Genomic DNA, 25,680 nt, shown 5'->3' with positions numbered 1-25,680 from the left:
ACCGCGCTGGCTACTTTAAGAGAGGGCGAGGGGGCCGACACAGAAAGTCCCCAGTTACAAGCTGGAAAACAGGAGCCAATAATACACCAGGCAGTCCCAGAAGCCAAGGGAGTACACCACACCACCCACGGTCAAAAGTGAAAAGATGAGCGCCCAAGCGGGATACGCGACGGCGCCAGTGCAATTCCTACCCAGACCAGGAGAACCACTCATGAAGTGGGAAGATTGGAGGGAATACATTGACAACTTCATAGGAGTCTTAGAAGACGAAAATGAGGAAAAGTTCAACCCCAAGAGAAAAAAGCGCATCCTACTACTCAACCTAGGCCCGGAAGGACTCAGAATTTACAAGAGCCTGGTGCCCAAACAAAGAGGAAGCACAGACGACGATGTGTATGCCCATGCCATTGACGACTTGAACGAACACTACAGGCTGGCAGTGTGTGTATCAGTTGACAGGTTAAATTTCCAGCAAAGGAAACAACGTCCAGGAGAGACGGTAGAGGAATACGTGGCGGCCCTGAAGAAACTGGCGGCCACTTGCAAATATGATACATGGGAAGAAGAATTCATCAAAGATCAGATAGTGATGCACACCACGAGCACGGCAGTACAGGATAAGCCGTGGGCCAGCGGGGAAACCACGCTGAAGGAGGTGATGGTGATAGTCAAGAGGACAGAGTTGGCGCGCAGGTGCGCGGAGGCGACGAAGAACGAGATGGCGCCCAGCACCATGGTGAATAAAGTCGACGAGGAGGAGCCCCGCAGAGACTACAGGTACAAGGGGTCGTCATCGAAGGGGCCCAACAAATGGCAAGGCAACTCAGGCCCATCAGGAAAGCAGATGGGGAGCAACAAGAAATCGTGCTACAGATGTGGGAGCTGGTCCCACGAGGCGCACGACAGGAAGTGCCCGGCGTTCCGCGCCAAGTGTATGTACTGTGGCATCGTGGGCCACTATGAGAAGGTGTGCCGGAGGAAATCTTCCAAAGGCATGGTAAAATACATTGGCCATGAGGGTGAAGAGCAGGAAGAAGGCACAGGGGAGGACGTCGTCACTGTACTTTGCATATACGACCAAGTGTTGAGTGTGGGTGGCAGAAGAACAATGAAACCGGTACTGGAAATGACGATATTGGGAGTGCCGATAAGCGTGGTGGCAGACACAGGCTCGCCTTACACCATCGTCCAGAGAGCGGTGTGGAATGAGATCTTCGTGCCACATTTAGGCCCAGAACTGGAGAAGCTGGATATCCGTCCAGTCACATATAATGGGAACCGCATACCCATGGCAGGATTCATACCCTTAAACTTTGAGTTCAGAGGCCGTTCCGCTCTCTGCAAGCTATACATATCGGAGAGAGGGCCCTCGGTGTTAGGGTGGTTGGACCAGGGTGACCTGGGCATTAAGCTGGATCCAGGGGGCAAAGAACAGATACTACTCACCGAACTTGAAGCCTGGCCAGACCTGGACAAATGGAAGAGAGAGTACCCTAAAGTATTCGGAGGCACGGTGGGAAGGATGGAGAAATTCTCACACAAGATAATCCTAAAGGAGGAAGCCGTACCAGTCGCCCATAAGGTGAGAAATGTGCCCCTGGCAGTGAGAGAAGCAGTACAGGAAGAGCTGCAGGACTTAGAAAAAAAGGGGATCATCGAACCAATCACGTGCGCAGAGTGTCTTGCGCCATTGGTGGTAGTTATGAAACCCAGTGGGAAAGTCAGGTTGTGTGTCGACCTGCGCGAATTGAATAAGAACATTGTGGTGGAGAAGTTCCCATTACCTAGAATTGAAGAAATGCTGGCCAAGACTAGAGGAATCAAGTGGTACTCCACTATAGACTTGACCTCAGCTTACCATCAAATTGCATTACACCCAGAGAATCGAAAACTAACATCGTTCATCACCCCATTCGGGTGCTATCAGTTCCGCCGCATGCCGTTCGGGCTGGCCTCGGCGGCTGCGGTGTTCCAGAAATTGATGCACCAACTGTTTAAAGACATGGATGGCATCCAGTACTTTCAGGACGATATCCTGGTAATAGGGCGAGACAAACCAGATCACGACGTGAAACTCAGCAAAGTACTGAAGATCCTAGATGGTAAGGGCCTCACAGCAGAATGGGCCAAGTGCCGGATAGGCATGGAGTCGGTGACCTACCTAGGGCACGAAATCGGGGTGCGAGGAGTTACCCCTAAAGCGGAGAATGTAAAGGCAATCTGTGAAGCACCAGCGCCCACCAACAAAGAGGAGGTCAGGTCATTTTTAGGCATGGCGGAATACTACAGCAAGTTCGTGACTTTGACATGGACAGCGGACTGTGAGTTAACAGTTTCATTGTTTGGAAAAAGGGGAGATATGTGGTGTCGGGCTCTAGTTGTTGCACGTCACGTCGTGACGTGACGTGCAGGCGGCCATATTGACGGCTGGGCGCGCAGCAAGCATTAGAGGGGTGAAAGCCGGCACTGACGGCTGATCGGCTGGGCGCTCTTTAGGGCACATAAAGTAATAAATTCAGTTACAGCCTGAACGACTTGCAGAGTCTTTATTACGGAAGGTCACAACGTTACAGGGGGCATCGTGCCGAGTCAGTGCATACCTGCCAAGGAGCCAGGGAGGAGCGCGACAGGCATGAGGCACAGATTCAAGAGGCCCCGAGGGCAGTGTTTCACACAGACAGCGAGAATGGTGGGGAGCCCGTGTGGGAGGATTTTGCCCTAATATTATTGGGCAGTGAGTCAGTGGAGGGGGAGGGGCGATGGGACAATGGTTCCGTCGACCTCACGTGTGGTGGAGCTAGGGTGTCTGCCCCCAGTTAGGGATGGGGCGGCCTCTAAGTGGGCCATCTCTCCTCAGGTGCCGCAGGGAGTTCCAGGGGGAAGGGCACCTGAGCTTTCGCGGCCCGGGGGTCGGGAGTGGGCGACCAGAGCTATTCACCAGCATTGCCCAGGTGGACTGCCATGTCCTGGAAGAAAAGATCAGGGACCAGCACCGCATAATCCAGGAGACGGAGTTGCGGTGGCAGGTCATGTGTGCAGCCAAGGAGGGGGGTGCTGGTGATGCGCATGGGTTGGCAAGACACCACATGTGGAGGAGGAGGTGTTGACAGGGTCCGACCGTGGGGCCAAGGGGGCCCCGGGGCTAGTGGGTCTGAGTGGAGGAGGAGAGACCCCCCATGTCCGGGTTAGGGACGGTTGTGACGGCTTAGAGATCCGAGGGCGCTGGGGCCTCCTCAGGTTTGAACAGCCTGGGGGGGTGGCACCAACCAGCTGTGGAGGCTGGTAGTGTCCTGGGTGGTCCGGTGGGGCACAAAACAGCCCAGAGACACCAGGCAGAAGTAGCAGGGGGGTCCGCAGCGTCCTGCCCTCCATCGAGGAAGCGGGCACCTGCAGCACAGGAAAATGAGGCTGTGCCTGGTATGAAAGGAAAGGACTTGAAGAGAGAGTTGCGTGAGGTGCTGTGGGCACCTGTAGAGGTTAAGCCTGAGGAGCAATTGGATTATGAGGATGACAGTGATGAGCTGGAAGAGGGGGAAGTGAGTGACAGTGGGGATTGCGGGAGGTCGAAAGGGGCAACAGGGAAGTTCGGTGTTTTACAGGCACCACAGGCCAGCACCAGCGGGAACAAAAAGGCACATCCAACGACGGTGGACGCCAGAAGCAAGGATCGGAAGGTGCCTACAAATTTGTCAGGTGAGGGTGCTTGGTGGGCTGCCTGGGACGATGGCCCAAAAGGGGGGCAGAATAAGGCCTGCTGTCGGTGGGTGTGGGTGAGGGATATGGGCGTGACTGCTAAGCCGTCAGTGGAAAATGCGGGGGGGAAGTACGCAGTTGGTAGGCGCAGGCGTCCAAACAGACAAGACTGACGATCAGGAGGGGAAAGATGACAAAGGCAACAACAAACACTGTAAGAAACTGCCGTACATGGGGTCACATTTGTTGGAAAAGACTAGGAATAGGATTTGGAAGCATGAGTATGTGGACGTATTCAAGCTGTTGCATAGGGAGATACAGGCCAATGAGCGTTCTATAGAGGAGGAATGGGAATTGACGAGATGGCCACGAGTGCCAGTTAACAAGGAGAACTGGCCATCTGTGTTTCTGATATACACAAGTATATATTGTGAGAAACACCTTGATGGGTGATAGCATCTCTGAAGTATGTGGATGTCATCCGGAAAGCACAGATGCATTCCGGTGGTTTTGCATGGCTCAGTTAGAATGAGGAATTTAGGGCCAGGATTAGCGTCAATCCCGATAAGCCATGGGGTGATGTATACCAGGAGCTGTGGATGCAGTGGATGTCATCCACTCAATCCTCTGCATCGACACACACGGCCAGAGGTCTGCCAGTCACGTACCGGCCTTTTCAGCCGCGTCCCCCCCAGAGTGGGGCGGGAGGGCAGAGTGGTTACACAGGGACAGCAGGCCAGTCACCCAAGCCCACTGGGAACAAAACAGGGGCTTGTTGGAACTTCAACAAGGGTTTCTGCACTAGGTACCCATGCGAATTTAAACATGTGTGCTCCAAATGTGGAGGACACCACCCTCTCACATAGTGCTTTAGCATGGCCACACCATCAGGGCAGTGGCGAGTTACTAAGGGCAGAGGGCAGGCTGGGCCCAAGGTCCCCTACACCAGTTAACATCGAGGCCATGGGTCCGTGGCTCTTTAGGTACCCCGCTAGAGAGGCCGCACTGAGGATTCATTGGGGATTTATGGAGGGTTTCTGGGTGGGTTACCAGGGCCCCCGGGAACAGAGGTGGGCGGAGAATTTGAGATATGCAAAAGAATTGGCAGGAGTTGTCGCAGCTAAGTTGTAGAAAGAAGTGGAGGAAGGCAGGATAGAGGGTCCATTTGACCACTGGCCATTGGAGGATCTGATTATCTCGCTCCTGGGGGTAGTGCCGAAGAAGGAACCGGGGGAGTATAGGTTGATTCATCATCTGTCCTGGCCGGAAGGGCGGTCCGTTAACGATTGCTGAGGTGGACTCCAGAGTGCTATATGCTTCGGTCGATGATGCGATCAGTCTGGTGCATGTGTGTGTGCAGGGAGAGGATAGGGGAAGTGTGACATAAAGTCGGCTTTTTGCCTCCTCCACGTACACCCCACAGATTTCTCGCTGCTGGGGATGCAGTTCGAAGGGGCCATCTTTGTTGATAAGGTCTTGCCCAAGGGCTGAGCGATTTCCTGTGCATTGTTGGAGGCGTTCAGCTCATTCCTGCAGTGGGCATTTACGTGCTGCAGTAGGCACCGTGAGGTGTCTCACTACTTGGATGACTTTCTATTTATTGGGAGAGCTCAGTCGGAGGAGTGCGGGAGGGCGCTTACTCATTTTCAGGTCATGGCGCGCAAGTTCTGGGTTCCCTTGGCACCAGGTAAAACAGCTGGACCCAGCTGCAGGTTGACTTTCCTGGGCATTGATTGGGACTCGGTTGAGTGGGTGGCCAGATTACCTGAACAGAAGGTGGAAGACATGCAGGCTTTCTTGCTACAAGTGATTGGGGGAAAGAAGATTGACCTGCGGAGAGTACAGCAACTACTGGGGTTTCTGAATTTTGCATGTTGTGTGGTGCGAGCTGGGAGGACATTTTCCAGACGCCTCGGCATGGCCATGTCGGGGGCGGTGCTGCCGCATCACAGAGTCAGGATCTCAATGGGGATCAGGGCGGACATGCGGGTGTTGCAGACGTTTCTGTCGGACTTTATTGGCGTGTCTTTGGATTTTGTGGACGACAGGACGGTCTGGCAGGTGCAAATATTCTCTGATGCTGCAGGGGCTTCTGGCTTCGGGGTTTTCTGGGAAGGAAGGTGGTGTGCGGAGCAATGGCCAGAACACTGGTTGAGGCAAGGGATAAGCATAGTTTTTTTGGAGTTTTATTCCGTTGTTGGTGGCATTGGCAGTGTGGGGCCCGGAAATCCGAGACCGGTCAGTATTGTTCCACATAGACAGCATGACAGTAGTGGACTTGGTGAACAGGCAGAAGGTGAAAGATTTGAGGGTGCTGCGCTTGTTGCAAAGTTTTATGCTGCAATGTCTGTGATTGAATGTACTGTTTCGCGCGCAACACGTCCCAGGTGCAAGTAATGACATTGCGGATGCATTGTCTCGTTCGCAGTGGCAGCGTTTCAGAAGTCTGGCGCCGGGAGCGGAGGCTTCCAAGACCAAGGTGCCGGACGGCATTTGGGCCCGGGGGGAGTGAGAGTAGTGGGCCTGGTCGAGAAATCCATAGCTGACTTTACAAGGCGCAGTTACAGGTTGGCGTGGTCTGAATTTGGCGCATTTCTGGGACCACTGCGACATGGCGCATGTCACGGCACGAAAGTGAACAGGGAGTTATTCGTTTTGTTCTGAATTGTATAGTTTATCTCAAACTACGATTGCAGGAAAACTGGCAGGGATTTCCTTTTATAGCACGTTATACATGGGTTTTGATCCGGCGAAAAGTGAATTGTTGAGCAGAATGTTGACAGGTAAGAGGGGCGCCTAGGGAGGCGATTACTTTTGATCTGTTACAAAGCTTGTTGGCTGAGTTACCTAATTGCTGTTACGAAGAGTATGAAGTTGCGGTGTTTCGCTTGTGTATGATATGGATGTTTTTTGGAGCTTTCCGTGTTTCAGAGCTGGTGGGGGCGAGGGGTAGGGCTGATAGAGTGTATGAGGATATATGTGTGGATGGAGCGAGACTAGGCATTTGGCTGGGTCATTCTAAGTCGGACCAGGCCAGCAGGGGCAAGTGGGTGTGGCTGGGCGAAAGTGGCTGTGTTGGGGTGTGTCCAGTGCAGGAGTGGCAGGGTTTTTGTCGGCAGGTGCAGAGGACGTCAGGTGAAATTTTTTGTCACGTCTCTCAGAAGCACGTGACGGCTTTTCAGTTGTTGGCAGTGTTGAGTATGGCTTTGACGCGTAGGGGCAGGGACCCGGCAAGGTATGGTACGCATTCCTCCGGCATCGGCGCGGAAACGGCGCGCCTGGGTTGGTCTTGGGACAAGATACACCAGATTGGACAGTGGAGGTCACGATGCTGCAAACGCTACGTGCGCAAATGAGTTGGAACGTGGGCTGCGGGAGTAGTCAGCAGGGGTGAGGTAAGGATAGCTGTTTTGAGATTTTTCCTTTGCATTCCTTCTAGCATTTGTTTATCTTCATAGGTTGCGTGGGGGGACCGGATGCCAAGACGGTTACATGGATTGTTGGACACTCGTTTGTGCATTGGGCATCAAAATAAGTGGACAGGCAGGTTTACGGCCGTAGCATGGGCCTGCACAGCAGCCACAACGAGGTTCATTGGTGGGGAAAGAGTGGGATGCGCTAGGGGGCGTTACTGCCCTGGCTGATGAAAAAGGTGTCTCAAAGAGGCTGCCCGGACATGTTGGTTTTACATCTTGGAGAAAATTACTTAATAAAGCAGTCTGGTGTGTCCCTGTTACACTTAAACCAATATAAGGTAGAATAAGAAGTGTGAACCAGCGCATTGCATTAAGCATAGGCATGTTCGAGATGCTGATATATATACCAAATGTGTAATCCCCCAGAAACACCGCAGTGTGTTTAACAGCAGCTACAAAAAAACCTTTAAGTGCGTTCCAAAAGCAATATAAAGCAGAATACACATGGAGTAACTGCACATTACAGTAAACGTAGGCATGTTAGAATTTCTGATATTTACAGAATGTGTTAAATACGGATGAATCACTAGTTCCCTGCATCACATTTTCCAAGTACCTCTAGAATTTATTTAAACAAGCATTTACAAGGGGGGCGCTAGAGGGCGCACTGCGGAATGGCCGCACTGTCGTGAGGCTCCCGCTGCCCGGAGCTATTATCCGCCTAGGTATCCTGATTACCATCGCTGCGCCCTGAACTGACCCCACGGTTCGGTTGAGATATCGGCTGTCCACCCACGGTCCAACTCCTGTGCCATTCGGAGGTTGCTGGCCGAAGTTATGAGGGTCCCAAGTTTCTCCGACTCGCGCTCTGGAAGTCTGATGCCATCTTGCCCGGCGTCGCTGTTCATGCCAGTCCGGGGCTCTGCACGTGGGGTGTAGGCCTAGCTCCGCCCTTCTCCGCCAGGCCCGATCGCTGGCCGGGCGAGACGCTTGGCTCTCCCTTGTTGTCGGACTTTTCTTGGCTCTCCCATCTGCCTGTCCAGATACCATCGCCCACGGAAGTGCCACGGATTTAATACTTGGATTCTGAGGGTTTGCCACCTTGGGCTGGGAACGGCGACGGCCTTTGCTCATCGGTGGGAGTGGCGGGGCGTGCTGGCCTGCTCGTGCCCCCACGATTCGAGCTGCTTTCTGCTTGGCCGGGTCCCTTGCCCGACCTGTATCCTGACTCCCATTTGCCTCGTTCCCCTTCTGTACCACCGTTATGGGGAAGCCGGACACTAAACAGTCCAAACTGTCCTTTGACTCTGGAGGGGCCAGGCGTGGGGCGCGGTCGCTCCAGGAAGCTGGGACTTCGCGGTCCCCCCCCCCGAATGTCGCTGAGACTGTCCCGCACCCACCTCCACCGGACTTCGCCCAAATGATGCAGGAGATGAGGCAGGGGTTCGCCACTATAGTGGACAAAGTGGACAAGATATCGTCGCGCATGGATGCGGTCGTTCAGAAATTGGACGTACACGAGGAGCGCTTGACGGCGGCGGAACAGCGCATCTCGGACCATGATGACACGGCGGCCACCCATACCACCCAGCTGGCGAGAATGGACAATATCTTGCGTGTCATTGCCGCCAAGAACGAGGAGTTGGAGGCGAGGAGTAGGCGCAACAACGTGCGCATTGTAGGTGTACCGGAGTCCACGAATGTGGGCAAAATGGAGACTTATGTGGAGAGGTTACTGGTGGGCGCCATTGGGGCGGAAGTTTTCTCGTCCCAGTTCATCGTCGAGAGAGCGCATCGGACGTTGGGACCTCGTCCGGCCTCTGGGGCTGCACCGCGTCCCATCATTGCGCGCCTATTGAATTATCGTGATCGGGACGCTGCTCTTCAGGCGGCCCGCACTAACAGGACTCTCTCCTTCGAAGGGGTGTCTTTCACCATGTACCCCGACTTCACACCGATGGTACAGGACCAGCGACGGAAGTTCTTGGGGGTGAAAAGGAAGCTTCGGGACCTTCAAGTGGACTACGCCTTGCTTTATCCGGCTAAACTTCGAGTGACGCACCAGGCTAAACAACATTTTTTCACCAACCCACAGCATGCTGAGGACTTTGCGAAGCGCCTCCAGCGCGAGCGCGCTGCTGCGGATCGTGGCGACGATCGAGATCCGGAGGGTGGACATTCGGCTGCTGAGGAGGAGGTCGCCTGATTCTGGTGACTTTGGACTTTGTCTGTCTTCTTCCCGGTTTTTGTAGTATTGTGGATGTGTAACTTTTTGTATTGGGGCCTGCTGGCTTCCTTCTCAGTATTTGCGGCCTAGCTATTGTCCGTTTTTGATTTTTTTGCTGATGCGTGGGTTATGGCTGTATTATGATGAGTGAGTGCGTTTTGCTGTTATTGTGGGGTTGGGATGGCACCGCGGGATGGTGTTATGGGATATCGCGCTCTGGGCACCCACCCCCCCGCGCTGCGCCTGGGGCCGCCTGATACTCGTTGGCGCGGACACTGGCGTGGCGTGAGGGAGTGGCGTCGTGCACCTCTGGAAGGTTCCCCGGAGGGTGTGCCCCATATTTACCTTTTGTTTGGATTCTAGTCCTATGTTGGTTGACTGGATGTGTGTTGAGGGATGGGGGGGAGGGGTGTATGTGGCCTGATAGTTGGGGTGGTGTCAGGTGGGTGGATTGGGGGGGGCTGAAGCTGTCCATGTCTGTTTGCCCGGGACTTTTGGTTCGCTTTGGTAGCTGCTATTGTTGTTTGAGTGCACGGACGTGTCGTGGCGCCCGCTATCCGGGCTGTTCCACTTTCCTATCTTACGGGACGGGTTCTGGGATCCGTGCTCCCGTCCATTTTGGGCCCGAGCGCGCCGGCCGCCATTTTAGGCTGCCACGTGCCGGGGCGCACTCTGCGAGCGCAGCACGTGTGCGTGATGTGGGCCGTGTGGAATGGCTTGGCGGCGCGCGGCGCGTAGGCTGTCCCGAGTGCTTGCTGCGTGGATGGGTCGGTTAGGGGGGAGTTGTTGTGTGCTTGTTTGGTTGTTTTGGAGATGACTGGGAAATGTATGGAGTGTATGTGGAGGTCTGCCCGTGCCCTGGGGCGCAGACCTATCGATGGCTGTTGCTGGTAGTTGGATGCCCTGTATTTGGTTATAGGGTCCTGTGGGGCCCTTACTTTATGTGATGTCAACTGCTGTTGTAGATCAGATCTCGATTTTGTCCTGGAATGTGCGGGGCCTTAATGATGCCAGGAAGTGTCGCAGTGTGATACAGTATTTGGACAGGCATGCTATTCAAGTTGCTTTTCTCCAGGAGACGCATCTACGCCCCGCTCCCTCCCCCACTTTCGGCGGAAGGTGGGCTGCGGCCAGGGGGTTTGCTTCATACTCTTCTTATGCTCGTGGGGTTGTTACCCTTGTTAAGAAGTCGCTTGCATTCCAGGAAGTTGGTTCTATGGGGGACCCTGAGGGGCGCTATGTGCTGCTGTGGGGACGGCTTGGGCAGACCACTGTACTGTTTGTTAATTGCTATGCTCCCAATGTTGATACGCCAATCTTTTTTATCACTCTGTGGGGTCATGTTCTTGCTGTGGATGCTACTCACATTGTGTGGGGGGGTGATTTTAATTTTGCATTTCAGGCCCAGATGGACAGATCGGAGGGTAGTCCTCAGTACAATGTACAGGCAAGGGATGTGCTGCGGGGGATAGTGGAGGAGGCTGGGATGGTTGACAGCTGGAGGTACACCCACCCTGCCACTAGGGAGGGCACCCATTACACCACACATGCTCGTTCATGGGCGAGACTGGACTATGTCTTTCTCTCTAGAGGGTTGATGGCTGGCCTAAGGGGGGCCTCACATTTGGCTCGGACGTATTCAGATCACTGTCCGGTGAAGGTTGATTTGTCCGTCCCCGGGTTACACAGGCCGCGCCCGCCTTGGCGTTTGTTTCCGACTGCTTTGCTTGACCCGGTGTTCAAGGAGGAACTCGGTGCGGAGGTGGAGGCGTTCTTCCCTAGAAACAAGGGCTCTGTGGAGAGCATTGAGGTCATTTGGGAGGCATTCAAGGTTACGATCCGGGGTGTCACTATTTCTAAAAGTTGTGGAGTACTCCGTCTGATTGTTCGGACCCTCGAGAGGTTGGAGGCTGACTTGCGAGACTTGGAGCGCAGGATGCAGGGGACTTCGGACCCCGCTCTGTTGGCACAGTTCCGCACTAAGCTCTCCGAGTATGAGGAGGAGGCTGCTCGGGAGGCTAAGCACAGGGGGAAATACTGGACGGCGAGGCGATACTGCGAAGGGGAGCGGCCCGGTAAGGTCCTCGCTGCCCTTACTAGACATCCTAGGCATGGGTCGGACGTGTTGGAATTGGTGTCACCGGATGGCACTCGCTGTCGAGATACATCGGAGATTCAGCGCACTTTTATTGATCATTATGCACACCTTTACACGACACAGCAGACGGGTGAGACTCGATACGGTGGCTTCCTCGATGAGTTGGCGCTCTGTTGGCTATCGGATGGTCATCGGGAGTTCTTAGGCAGGCCCCTGGAGGAGGAGGAGGTCAGGAATGCCATCATGTCTCTTTCTAATGGGAAGGCCGCCGGGCTGGATGGCCTTCCTGCTGAATTTTATAAGTGTTATATTGACATCATGGCCCCTGTGCTCCGTGAGGTGTTTGAGGAGTCTCTGGAGGAGGGACGCCTTCCGGGCTCCATGCGGGAGGTCGCCATCACGTCGCTGCTCAAGCCGGGTAAGGATCCACTGGACGTGGGCTCCTACAGGCCCCTCTCATTGCTCAACTGCGATGTTAAAATTCTCGCGAAGGTCTTGGCGGTGAGATTAGCCGAACTCATGCCCGTCATCGTGTTGCCTGATCAGTCGGGATTTGTGCCCGGCCGCGCCACCTCTCACAATCTTCGCACTTTGTTTTCGCTTGTGTCGACCATCGATCCCGCGGTCCCGGTTGCCGCTGTCTTTCTTGATGCCACTAAGGCGTTTGACTCTGTCGAGTGGGGCTACCTTATTGATGTTCTTTGTCGGATGGGTTTCCCCAGGATTTTCATCTCTTGGGTTAAGCTTCTATATACTGATCCGATGGCGAGGGTAGTAGTGAATGGGGTGCTGTCCCCCTCGTTCCCTCTCACGAGAGGGACCCGACAGGGTTGCCCCCTCTCACCCCTCTTGTTTGCTATCGCCATTGAGCCGCTAGCCTGTAGGATACGTCAGTTTCATCAGCAGAGCGCCTTTAATTGTCTTCAGCGGCAGGTCGGCATTTCTTTATACGCCGATGATGTCACACTCTATGTCAAGGACCCTGAGAACAACCTTAATTCGCTCCTGCGGGAGCTGGTCGCTTTTGGTGGCGTATCTGGGGTTCATATCAACTGGCGGAAATCTCAATTTTTCCCCCTCACATCTGCGGTGGCCAGGTTTCCCCTTGACTACCCTCTGGAATGGTGTGACTCGGAGTTGCGCTATCTCGGTATTGTTGTATCCTTGGATAGGGGAGACGCGGTTCGGCTCAACTATGGTGTGGCCATTACTAAACTGGCGGATGATGTCACCAGGTGGATGTCTTTACCTCTCTCCATGGCCGGCAGGGCGTCTCTTATCAAGATGGTGGTTCTGCCCCGCTTTCTTTATCTCTTTCAAAACCTCCCATATCATCCTGGTGCTTATTTCTTTCGTAGACTTCGTTCTGAGCTTCTGCGATTGTTCTGGGGGGGCAAGCAGCCACGGGTGGCCTGGGCTACCCTTATGTTGCCTTATGCTGATGGCGGTTTCGACGTCCCTGATTTTGAACTCTATTATCTCAGCGCTCAGGCGCACTATGCCTATCATTGGATGCGCCCCACGCCATTCATGCCCCAGATTGCTGCTGAGCATTGGGTCGCCCACCCGCTCCCACTGGAGGGGATGGTTTTGGGCAGGGTGTCAGATGTGGAAACGCCCCGCACGACGGTGACATGCACGGTGGATGCTTGGAAGCGGACGGCTCATTTGCTAGACGTTTCCTTTCTCTACTCGCCGGCCTTGCCTCTGTCTTATCATCCGGATCTGTCGCTGTTGTTGGAGACGGGGTTTCAGCGGATGTGCAAGCGGCTAGGTATTCTTACGTGGGGCGACTTGTTCCATGAAGGTGCCTTTCGTACGCAGGCTCATTTCTTCGGTTCGGCTGCTTGCTCCCCTCTAGACCTGTTCTACTTTGTCCGCCTGCGGCAGGGCATGCGTGCTCTGCTACCGGACTACCCTTCGGAGCCTGGGGTAACCCTCCCCCTCCATGTGCTGCTGGTTTCAGATGGGCGACACCTGGTGTCGAAGTTATACGGGGCTATTCGCCGACAGAGATCGGTCCCGACCAATCGGGTGCGCGAGCAGTGGGTTGCCGAATTGGGTGCTCCTATTACAGACGAGCAGTGGAAATATTGTTGCGGGCTCACGGCCAATGTCTCTTCTAGTTGTCGCCTTAAAATCATCCATTACAAGTTTGTTCAGAGGTACTACTATACCCCGGCGAGGAAACTGCGGTTTCATTTGGCGGAAGATGATAGGTGTGCTAGGTGTCGAGCGGAAGGCGCTGACTTTTTGCATTTGGCTTGGAGCTGTGCGGGGGTTTTGGAATATTGGACTCAGGTTCATGAGGCCCTGCAGGTTATGGCGGAGGATGGGGTGGTGTTTGACCCCTTGGTGATGTTACTTGGCTTCTCTAAGGACGTACCTGCCTCTCACCGTAGATTTGTTGACGTGGCTCTGTTGTTGGCTAAGCGTAGGGTTGCTTGCTGCTGGGGTCGTGGTAGGGTCCCGCGCTTTCAGGACTGGGTGACTGACCTCATTTACTGTCAGGATCAGTATAATATCTATTCTGAATTGATGCCTGTTCGATGCAGACCAAAGGACTTTTGGAGTCCGCTCCAGGTGTACCTCCTTACCAGGGCTGCGCGGGACTCTGATTCTGAACTTGAGGACCGTGAGGGGATAGGCTGATGACAACGGGATGGGCTGGGATTTTACACGACACCTGCTGCTCTTCCGATATCGGGGGGGGGGCTGACTGTCTCCTGTTCCTGCGAGCTATTGAGGGGTGGGAGTCTTCCTTCGGACAGGTATTTTTATCGGAAAATCGGATTGTATCCCTGTGCGGCACCCCTCTATCCAGTGCTCCTCATACTTGTGTCCCCTCTGGCTCACGTGTTCTCCGCTACTGTACTGTATTCACATTGCATTGTCTTATTGGCTCGCCTGTCCATGCTGGTTCATTGTATTTTAATATCTCCTGCACATTTCGCTGTTGCTCCTTGTATTGACTGATGCCCTGCCCTGTACTTCCTCGTGTCTCCTTATGTATTTCTGTTTTGTATGCTTTCTGGGCACTGACGTACCACTGTAATGGCCGAATGTGACTGTATGTTTTGAATGTACACTTCCCTTGTGCCTACTTGTCTCCAAATAAAGGTTTAAAAAACAAGCATTTACAATGCAATGGTCTCGGCATTATTAAAGGTAGAGCTATTGGCATTGCCCCTTATTTTTTTTTATTTTAAATCATAAATAAATGGCATTGTCATTTAAATTGCCAATAGCTTAATCGTTTGCATATGCGAGACCTATTGCATTAGCACCCACACACAGAGTAAGTAGTAGAGTGAGTATTTGATAGTGAGTAGGAGAGAGTTATTAGTAAAGAGTATTAGAGAGCGAGTATTAAAAAGTGAAAGAGTGAGTATTCTATAGTGAAAGAGTAAGGCAGGATGTAAGTCCCTTGTAGGTTTATACTAAACACAATCGTTTTCTCAAGCACAGTGCAAGTGCTATACAGGTGAAAACTAAAATGAGTACCAGGCATTAGCAAACGATCACCTGAATGGAAATGTACAGATTTGTTTAATCCTGCACTTTGGCCCTGACAAATTTGGTGGAAACCGGATACTGTAAAATATTCAAAATATATATGTTCACAAACCGACACACTTACTGCCCTCAACACTCTGCCCTCTACCCTCAACCCTATGCCCTCTGCCCTCAACCCTCTGCCCTCTGCCCTCAACCCTATGCCCTCAACACTCTGCGCTCTGCCCTCAACACTCTGCCCTCTGCCCTCAACACTCTGCCCTCTGCCTTCAACACTCTGCCCTCTGCCCTCAACACTCTGCCCTCTGCCCTCAACACTCTGCCCTCAACTCTCTGCCCTCTGCCCTCAACACTCTGCCCTCAACACTCTGCCCTCAACACTCTGCCCTTAACACTCTGCCCTCAACACTCTGCCCTCTACCCTCAACAGTCTGCCCTCAACACTTTGCCCTCTGCCCTAAACACTCTGCCATCAACACTCTGCCCTCTGCCCTTAACACTCTGCCCTCTGCCCTCAACACTCTGCCCTCTGCCCTCAACACTCTGCCTTCAACACTCTGCCCTCAACACTCTGCCCACACCACATCATCAGAGCTGTGTGAATAATAACAGCTGTGATTGCAAACAAAACAGGTGATGGAGAGAATGTGGATCAATGTCACACATTCACCCCAGTCCAAAGATCTGGGCCCAAATCCATCGTTTTTTTGCACTCCACACCACCCTGGGTTAGACAATGGCGATATGCAAATCAGCTCTGACCCTGTGCCCCATGGGAACAGTCCAGTCCGAACTACAAAAGCCATGTCCTTCCCAGAACGGAATCAAGCATCCGAGGACCGGACCGGTTTCGAGGTAACACCTCTCATCAGCCCGGCTAGCTTGACTCCAATGGTGTGGAGTGCCTGGGACCCACGTCTGAGCATCCCCAGCGCACTTATGGCGGCAATTGCAAACAAAACAGGTGATGGACAGAATGTGGATCAATGTCACACATTCACCCCAGTCCAAAGATCTGGGCCCAAATCCATCGTTTTTTTGCACTCCACACCACCCTGGGTTAGACAATGGCGATATGCAAATCAGCTCTGACCCTGTGCCCCATGGGAACAGTCCAGTCCGAACTACAAAAGCCATGTCCTTTCCAGAACGGAATCAAGCATCCGAGGACCGGACCGGTTTCGAGGTAACACCTCATCAGCCCGGCTAGCTTGACTCCAGTGGTGTGGAGTGCCTGGGACCCACGTCTGAGCATCCCCAGCGCACTTATGGCGGCAATTGCAAACAAAACAGGTGATGGACAGAATGTGGATCAATGTCACACATTCACCCCAGTCCAAAGATCTGGGCCCAAATCCATCGTTTTTTTGCACTCCACACCACCCTGGGTTAGACAATGGTGATATGCAAATCAGCTCTGACCCTGTGCCCCATGGGAACAGTCCAGTCCGAACTACAAAAGCCATGTCCTTCCCAGAACGGAATCAAGCATCCGAGGACCGGACCGGTTTCGAGGTAACACCTCTCATCAGCCCGGCTAGCTTGACTCCAGTGGTGTGGAGTGCCTGGGACCCACGTCTGAGCATCCCCAGCGCACTTATGGCGGCAATTGCAAACAAAACAGGTGATGGACAGAATGTGGATCAATTTCACACATTCACCCCAGTCCAAAGATCTGGGCCCAAATCCATCGTTTTTTTGCACTCCACACCACCCTGGGTTAGACAATGGCGATATGCAAATCAGCTCTGACCCTGTGCCCCATGGGAACAGTCCAGTCCGAACTACAAAAGCCATGTCCTTTCCAGAACGGAATCAAGCATCCGAGGACCGGACCGGTTTCGAGGTAACACCTCTCATCAGCCCGGCTAGCTTGACTCCAGTGGTGTGGAGTGCCTGGGACCCACGTCTGAGCATCCCCAGCGCACTTATGGCGGCAATTGCAAACAAAACAGGTGATGGACAGAATGTGGATCAATGTCACACATTTACCCCAGTCCAAAGATCTGGGCCCAAATCCATCGTTTTTTTGCACTCCACACCACCCTGGGTTAGACAATGGTGATATGCAAATCAGCTCTGACCCTGTGCCCCATGGGAACAGTCCAGTCCGAACTACAAAAGCCATGTCCTTCCCAGAACGGAATCAAGCATCCGAGGACCGGACCGGTTTCGAGGTAACACCTCTCATCAGCCCGGCTAGCTTGACTCCAGTGGTGTGGAGTCCCTGGGACCCACGTCTGAGCATCCCCAGCGCACTTATGGCGGAAATTGCAAACAAAACAGGTGATGGACAGAATGTGGATCAATGTCACACATTCATCCCAGTCCAAAGATCTGGGCCCAAATCCATCGTTTTTTTGCACTCCACACCACCCTGGGTTAGACAATGGCGATATGCAAATCAGCTCTGACCCTGTGCCCCATGGGAACAGTCCAGTCCGAACTACAACAATACAGCTGTGAGCCCGTGCCTGAGGTGCATCATCAGAGCTGTGTGAATAATAACTGCGTTAGCCCGTGCCTGAGGTGCATCATCAGAGCTGTGTGAATAATAACAGCTGTGAGCCATGTCTGAGGTGCATAACCAGAGCTGTGTGAATAATAACTGCGTCAGCCCCGTGCCTGAGATGCATCATCAGAGCTGTGTGAATAATATCAGCTGTGTGCCCCGTGCCTGAGGTGCATCACCAGAGCTGTGTGAATAATAACTGCAGGCAGCCCTGTGCCTCAGGTGCATCATCGGAGCTGTGTGAATAATAACTGCATCAACCCCATGCCTGAGGTGCATCACCAGAGCTGTGTGAATAATAACAGCTGTGAGCCCGTGCCTGAGGTGCATCATCAGACCTGTGTGAATAATAACTGCGTCAGCCCGTGCCTGAGGTGCCTCATCAGAGCTGTGTGAATAATAGCAGCTGTGAGCCTGTGCCTGAGGTGCATCATCAGAGCTGTGTGAATAATAACTGCAGGCAGCCCTGTGCCTGAGGCGCATCATCAGAGCTGTGTGAATAATAACTGTGTCAGCCCTGTGCCTGAGGTGCATTATCAGAGCTGTGTGAATAATAACAGCGTCAGCCCTGTGCCTGAGGTGCATCATCAGAGCTGTGTGAATAATAACTGCTTCAGCCCCGTGCCTGAGGTGCATCATCAGAGCTGTGTGAATAATAACAGCTGTGAGCCCGTGCCTGAGGTGCATCATCAGAGCTGTGTGAATAATAACTGCGTCAGCCCCGTGCCTGAGGTGCATCATCAGAGCTGTGTGAATAATAACTGCATCAGCCCCGTGCCTGAGGTGCATCATCAGAGCTGTGTGAATAATAACAGCTGTGAGCCCGTGCATGAGGTGCATCATCAGAGCTGTGTGAATAATAACTGCAGGCAGCCCTGTGCCTGAGGCGCATCATCAGAGCTGTGTGAATAATAACTGTGTCAGCCCTGTGCCTGAGGTGCATTATCAGAGCTGTGTGAATAATAACAGCGTCAGCCCTGTGCCTGAGGTGCATCATCAGAGCTGTGTGAATAATAACTGCTTCAGCCCCGTGCCTGAGGTGCATCATCAGAGCTGTGTGAATAATAACAGCTGTGAGCCCGTGCCTGAGGTGCATCATCAGAGCTGTGTGAATATTAACTGTGTCAGCCCCGTGTCTGAGGTGCATCATCAGATCTGTGTGAATAATAACTGCGTCAGCCCCGTGCCTGAGGTGCATCATCAGAGCTGTGTGAATAATAACTGCGTCAGCCCTGTGCCTGAGGTGCATCATCAGAGCTGTGTGAATAATAACTGCGTCAGCCCCGTGCCTGAGATAGAGGATAGAAAATAAGCCGGGGGCGGAAGTAGCGAGAAAGGTGTTAAGGGAGAGGCACGGGGAGGGAGAGACGAGTGTGAGGCCGAGAGGGCCCGGCGTAGAGCCCGAGCTCTCGGCACGACTCCCCACATCTGCTTGCACGACTCCCCACATCTGCTTGCACGACTCCTCCGTTGCAACAAGGGGGTCCGCCTTCGCTTGTCCCTGTTTCAAAAACTAATAGAAACCACTCAGAAGAGCATGTGCTTCCTAAAACAGTTCATTGAACACTTGTATTCAGTCATTCATTCTTTAGGCGTTCGTATACGCCGAACAGGGCCAGGCATGTATCACTAAGGCGCAATTTGTATGCCGGCTCCAGCAGGCGGAGATACACTGCATGTGTTGTGTGTGATGGCCGCAGCTGGCTGGGAGATGTTTACTGCTGTGTATGTGTATGTTGGGGAGGGGGCCCGGCCCGCCCCACAGCCCCTGAGGCCCATACACAAGTTATTGATCGCGGATGCACTATGTGCAGCAAGGAGGGGGGGTCTCCCGCTCCCACGCCAATGTTCTCCCACTGTTGCTTTTGTGCACAGCCCCCCTCTATTCTGGCGCTGCATCCCATATACCCATGCTGGTGCTCCCACCTCCGCTTGGGACCTGCCCCACCCCATGTGCTCAAAGGTGAACACTGTCACGGGTAGCTGTGTATATCCTCAGAGAGACGCCAGCTGCGGACTGTGTGCGGGCACGCTCATACACACACACACACACGCGCTTTCACACAAGCATCATCAGACACACTCCTTCCCAGCAGTGGTCATACACTCACGCTGGTGGCCCCACCTCCGCTTGGGTCCTGCCCCGCCCATATAGTCACAGTGGACACAGGAGCAGTGAGCTCTGTGCACTCTCAGAGAGACGGCCATCTCCGGACAGCGTGGTAAACACATGCACAAGCTCTTCACACGCACGGCCCTCCTTCCACCTCCGCGTGCCCGGCCACGAAGGGAGACACACAACAATCAAAGCACACATACAACATGCAACGCACAAAAAAAAACCACACCCCCTCCGTGTGCTCACTCCTAGGGTGACCAACCGTCCGTAAATTTCACGGACAGTCCGTAATTTTGGCTGTCCGTCCGTTGTCCGTGAAGGATTCTTTAACGGACGCCATTTGTCCGTAATTTTAACCGGGCACAGCTTGCCCCCACCTCCCTTCTGGACTCCGATGCTGTATGAAAGCTCAGACCCCCAGCAGCACTGTAGAGGCACAGCGGGGTGGCAACCCTCACACCTCCAGCCCTTGATGAGCTGTTAAGAGGTGCTTGAAGGTGACTGAGAGGGAGGGGCTGCAGGAGCAGGGGGCATCCATTCACATGCAAACAGCCCTGAATGCGTCTTGTATCTGCTATTTAGAGGGGGGCTCAAACATTCCATTTCTACCCAGAGCCCCAAACATCCTAAACCCGGCCAGATTACACCCCTGATTACACCGAGGCAGCACCTGCTTCTCTTCACCGAGCTTAATTACTGTCACTAATTTGTAAGCAAACCTCGGTTCTTCAAACATGCATAATGTAATACAATAAAGAAATGGCACAATCGCACCCACACTGATTAACAAAGTATGGAGGACAATCAGTTCAATCAGTTCTCTTAGAGTATCTCCTATAAGTACTGTATATCACAGTGGGGGATGGCATTTTGGACAGAGAGCCAGAGAGTCTTCTCGTTGTCTTGTGCAGGAGGGGGTGAGGAGCCCAAGATGATACTAGAATACTGCATGCCCACCCCTGTGCCCACCCTGGTGGATCATGTTCCCTCTCCTGTGATGACTCCTGCTCCTGTCCCCCCATGTGGTGGCTCCAGTCCACCCCCCGCCTGTGATGACTCCTGTCCCCCATGTTGTGGCTCCAGTCCACCCCCGCCTGTGATGGCTCTTGTCCCCCCCTGTGGTGGATCCTGTCTCCGCCCTGGGTGGCTTCTTTCCCAGTCCTGGAACGGCCCCTGCAGCGAGGGTGAAGTTCTTGATGGGCCTCTTCTCAAAAGGGCTTGGCTCAAAATTAATATGGAAAGGTGGGCGAGTAAGTAAGTGAAGGGATGTGTGAATGGCTGGATGAATTAGTGAAAGGGTGAATAGATTAATGAAATATTGAATAAATGGACAATGAGAGGATAGATGGATTGATGAGTGAGGGGAAGGATGGAGAGAAAATGTAAATAGCTGGATGTATGGGTGGAAGGGTAGCTGGATGATGGATGAGGGGGAAGATGGATGAGGGGAAGGATGATGGATGAGGGGAAGGATGGATGGATGGATGGAGGGGAAGGATGGATGGATGAGGGGAAGGATGGATGGATGGATGGAGGGGAAGGATGGATGGATGAGGGGCAGGATAAATGGATGGGATGGATGGATGGGTGAGGGGAAGGATGGATGAAAGGAAGGATGGATGAGGGGAAGGATGATGGATGGAGGGGAAAGATGGATGGATGAGGGGAAGGATGGATGGATGAGGGGAAGGATAAATGGATGAGGGGAAGGATGGATGGATGGATGGAGGGGAAGGATGGATGGACGAGGGGCAGGATAAATGGATGGGATGGATGGATGGGTGAGGGGAATGATGATGGATGAGGAGAAGGATGGATGGATGGAGGGGAAAGATGGGATGGATGAGGGGCAGGATAAATGGATGGGATGGATGGATGGGTGAGGGGAAGGATGGATGAAAGGAAGGATGAATGAGGGGAAGGATGGATGGATGGATGGAGGGGAAGGATGGATGTATGAGGGGCAGGATAAATGGATGGGATGGATGGATGGGTGAGGGGAAGGATGGATGAAAGGAAGTATGAATGAGGGGAAGGGTGGATGGATGGATGATGAGGGGGTGGGTGAAAGGATGGATGATGAGGGGAAGGGTGGATGGATGGATGATGAGGAGGTGGGTGAAAGGATGGATGGATGATGAGGGGGTAGGTGAAAGGATGGATGGATGATGAGGGGAAGGATGGATGGATGATGAGGTGGTGGGTGAAAGGATGGATGATGAGGGGAAGGATGGATGGATGATGAGGGGGTGGGTGAAAGGATGGATGATGAGGGGAAGGATGGATGGATGAGGGGAAGGATGGATGGATGGATGGAGGGGAAGGATGGATGGATGAGGGGCAGGATAAATGGATGGGATGGGTGAGGGGAAGGATGGATGAAAGGAAGGATGGATGAGGGGAAGGATGATGGATGGAGGGGAAGGATGGATGGATAAGGGGAAGGATGGATGGATGAGGGGAAGGATAAATGGATGAGGGGAAGGATGGATGGATGGATGGAGGGGAAGGATGGATGGACGAGGGGCAGGATAAATGGATGGGATGGATGGATGGGTGAGGGGAATGATGATGGATGAGGAGAAGGATGGATGGATGGAGGGGAAAGATGGGATGGAGGGGAAAGATGGGATGGATGAGGGGCAGGATAAATGGATGGGATGGATGGATGGGTGAGGGGAAGGATGGATGAAAGGAAGGATGAATGAGGGGAAGGATGGATGGATGGATGGAGGGGAAGGATGGATGAGGGGCAGGATAAATGGATGGGATGGATGGATGGGTGAGGGGAAGGATGGATGAAAGGAAGGATGAATGAGGGGAAGGATGGATGGATGGATTATGAGGGGGTGGGTGAAAGCATGGATGGATGACGAGGGGGTAGGTGAAAGGATGGATGATGAGGGGAAGGGTGGATGGATTGGATGATGAGGGGATGGATGGATGGATGATGAGGGGGTGGGTGAAAGGATGTAAATGTAAATGTATAGGCATTTATATAGCGCACTACTTACCCGGAGGGTCCCAAGCCGCTTCGACCGCTGCGAAACCCTTCCTGGCTTCCCTGGGAGATGGTCCCTTAATGGGTATCTCCAGGGTGAGACCAGGCATCCCCGGCGGTCTGGTGGGGCCGTTAGTGAAGATGAGGCAAGCTAATGCCCAGAGTTGCCGAGTGTGAACGCTGATCAGAGTGGGCACCGAGGCGAGAGAATTATCGAGTCCGCTGACCCTGGTCCAGAAACCTGCCGCGCCGGGAATCGAGCCCTGGTGCCGGGCCGTCCTCTGCTCTCGGGTCTGCCGCCTCTAACCAGTGAGCCACACTACTTCACTGGATGGATGGATGGATGATGAGGGGAAGGATGGATGGATGGATGATGAGGGGAAGGATGGATGGATGATGAGGGAAAAGGATGGATGGATGATGAGGGGAAGGATGGATGGATGATGAGGGGAAGGATGGATGGATGATGATTGGAAGGACAGATGGATGGATGATGAGGGGAAGGATGGATGGATGATGAGGGGAAGGATGGATGGATGGATGATGAGGGGAAGGATGGATGGATGATGAGGGAAAAGGATGGATGGATGATGAGGGGAAGGATGGATGGATGATGAGGAGAAGGATGGATGGATGGATGGATGATGAGGGAAAAGGATGGATGGATGATGAGGGAAAAGGATGGATGATGAGGGGAAGGATGGATGGATGGATGATGAGGGGAAGGATGGATGGATGGATGATGAGGGAAAGGACAGATGGATGGATGATGAGGGAAAAGGATGGATGGATGATGAGGAGAAGGATGGATGGATGGATGATGAGGGAAAAGGATGGATGGATGATGAGGGAAAAGGATGGATGGATGATGAGGGGAAGGATGGATGGATGATGAGGGGATGGATGGATGGATGATGAGGGGGAAGGACAGATGGATGGATGGATGGATGGTGGGTGAAAGGATGGATGGATGGAGAGTGGGTGAAAGGATGGATGGATGGATGGATGGATAAGTGGGTGGGTGAAAGGATGGATGGATGGATGAGTGGGTGGGTGGGTGAAAGGATGGATCAGTGGATTGGATCGTGGGTTTGGCGAAAGGCTGGATGAGTGGGTGGGTGGATCATGGGTGGGTGGATGATGGGGGGTAGGTGGATGAGTGAAATGATGGATGGATTGATGGATTGATAAGTGCAAGGGTGAATGAATGGACATATGAGTGAAAGGGTGGGTGCAAGGATGGATGAATGAGTGAAAGGGAGGGTATATGGACAAAAGGATGAATAGATGTGTGAAGGAGTGAAATGATAGATGGATGAGTGATAGGGGCAATGGATGGATTCATTAGTGGATGAGTAGATGGATGGATCGGTGGGTGGATGGATGGATGGAAGGATGGCTAAGTGAAAGGGTCGATGGAGAGAGAAAGGGAGGATGGATGGATGACTAAAAGAGTGGAGGGTGGAAGGATTAGTAAGTGAAAGAATGGCTGGATTGATGAAAGGGTAAATGGCTGAATGGATGAGTGAATCGATGGATGGGATGAAGAGTGGATGGATAAGTGTACAGATGGATAGGGTGAAAGGGTGGACGGATGGATGGATAATGGAGGATGAGTGAAACGATGGATGAGGGGATGGATGAAGGGATGGATGAGTGAAATGATAGATGGAAGGATACATGATGGATAGGTTTGCAAATGGTTGAATATGCTTGGAAATGGATGGGCTTACTTATATACTATTGGGCGACCTCTGATGTGTCTGTAAAATGTACCTATTGTCCTGAAGTTTTGTCCTGAATTTTGTCCTCCTGTCCTGAATTTGTGTCCTGAATTTTGACCCTTTGTCCTGAATTTTTACACTCACCGTCCTGAATTTGCACCAATGCCAGTTGGTCACCCTACTCACTCCCTCGTGCTCGATGTGAGTGCAAAGTGTGTATATGGCCTGGGATCGCTAGATCTCCAGGACTCTGGTGCGCACTACTATTGAATTATAATCAATGAAGACAATAATCATGTTAATCTTTGTTTTTCCATCAAACAAGTTTAGTCAATAAAGTTTCATTTATGTCATTTATAACATTGCAATCAAATTAATTGTATTCTGAACATCACTAATTCATATACAATTTAAAAACGTAAAACAGTACAACACAGTTATATTCGTAACCCAATGCATTTCGGGGTCAATGCCCCTTCGTCAGGGGTCTAAAGGAAAAGGAAAAGAAAAGAAAAGAAAGGAGGAAGCTCAATTAGTAGTGTTATCTTTATAGTATTAAAATCTACTATTGGAATAATGAGTTAATCCTCTTACCCTAGTAACTGGTTGTCATGGGGGTATTAGTGTTGTAAATTAACAATGAATCTGTAATTCCGGGTGAAACCTAGTTATCTGTAAATAAGTCAAAGCATATGTATAAGATAATATTCCTCTCTATACTTGTGTATTTCCTTTGTGCATAAAAGCATATAGCTCACCTGATAGGTGGAGATCACGAGGTCAAAATGAAGAGTCCTAATGCATTAAAAGGGGATAAGGCAATATATCATAATCTATTAGACACCCTGTATGCTGTATAATAATGCTCTACAATATCAGCATTTACCTGCGAGTCTAAGATTTGTTCATCACAACTCGCGAAGTTTTTTTTGAATATTTAATTTTTCACGCGCTGTAAAAAAAGCCAAACAGTGCATGTTTTAGACAAGTGTTGTTCCAGTCTTATTTTGTTAATATTACCGCCTAACGCGGGTTGGGATTTGAGCTTACCGGGTAACGCTTTAATGAGCTCCGTGCTCCTTTTGTGCTCGGCGGTTCATAAATCGCTAACGTCTTTAAAATGTAATCACGCTGAAAGAAATTAATCAATGCGTGTCTTAGTGTAATGCTATTTGGTTGGACCTTATTCTTTTACCTCACTAAGCGCGAGATATCTTACAAACTTACCGAGCGGCGCTCAGCTAAACTCCGGATTCACTCGTAGACGGCGTGTTGTGGCACTAACAGCCAGGCTTCCGTAGTCCTATAACTATGTCAAGCCTAGTTTATCGTTATGGAAAAGGGACTAAGCGCGAGAAGGAGAATGTGGCAGCC

The 25,680-nt window shown here is 52.3% G+C and overlaps 1 protein-coding gene across 1 annotated transcript in view; it reads right to left on the bottom strand.

Moving 5' to 3' along the window:
* Nucleotides 1-25,680, bottom strand: part of LOC147710227 (E3 ubiquitin-protein ligase TRIM39-like) — a 483,044-nt gene that overhangs the window by 38,438 nt on the left and 418,926 nt on the right. The gene's annotated exons all lie outside the window — the stretch shown is intronic.

Source organism: Lissotriton vulgaris, chromosome 5 (assembly GCF_964263255.1).
Source record: "Lissotriton vulgaris chromosome 5, aLisVul1.2, whole genome shotgun sequence".
Classification (NCBI taxonomy): Eukaryota; Metazoa; Chordata; class Amphibia; order Caudata; family Salamandridae; genus Lissotriton; species Lissotriton vulgaris.
This window is presented reverse-complemented; position numbering and strand designations above follow the sequence as displayed.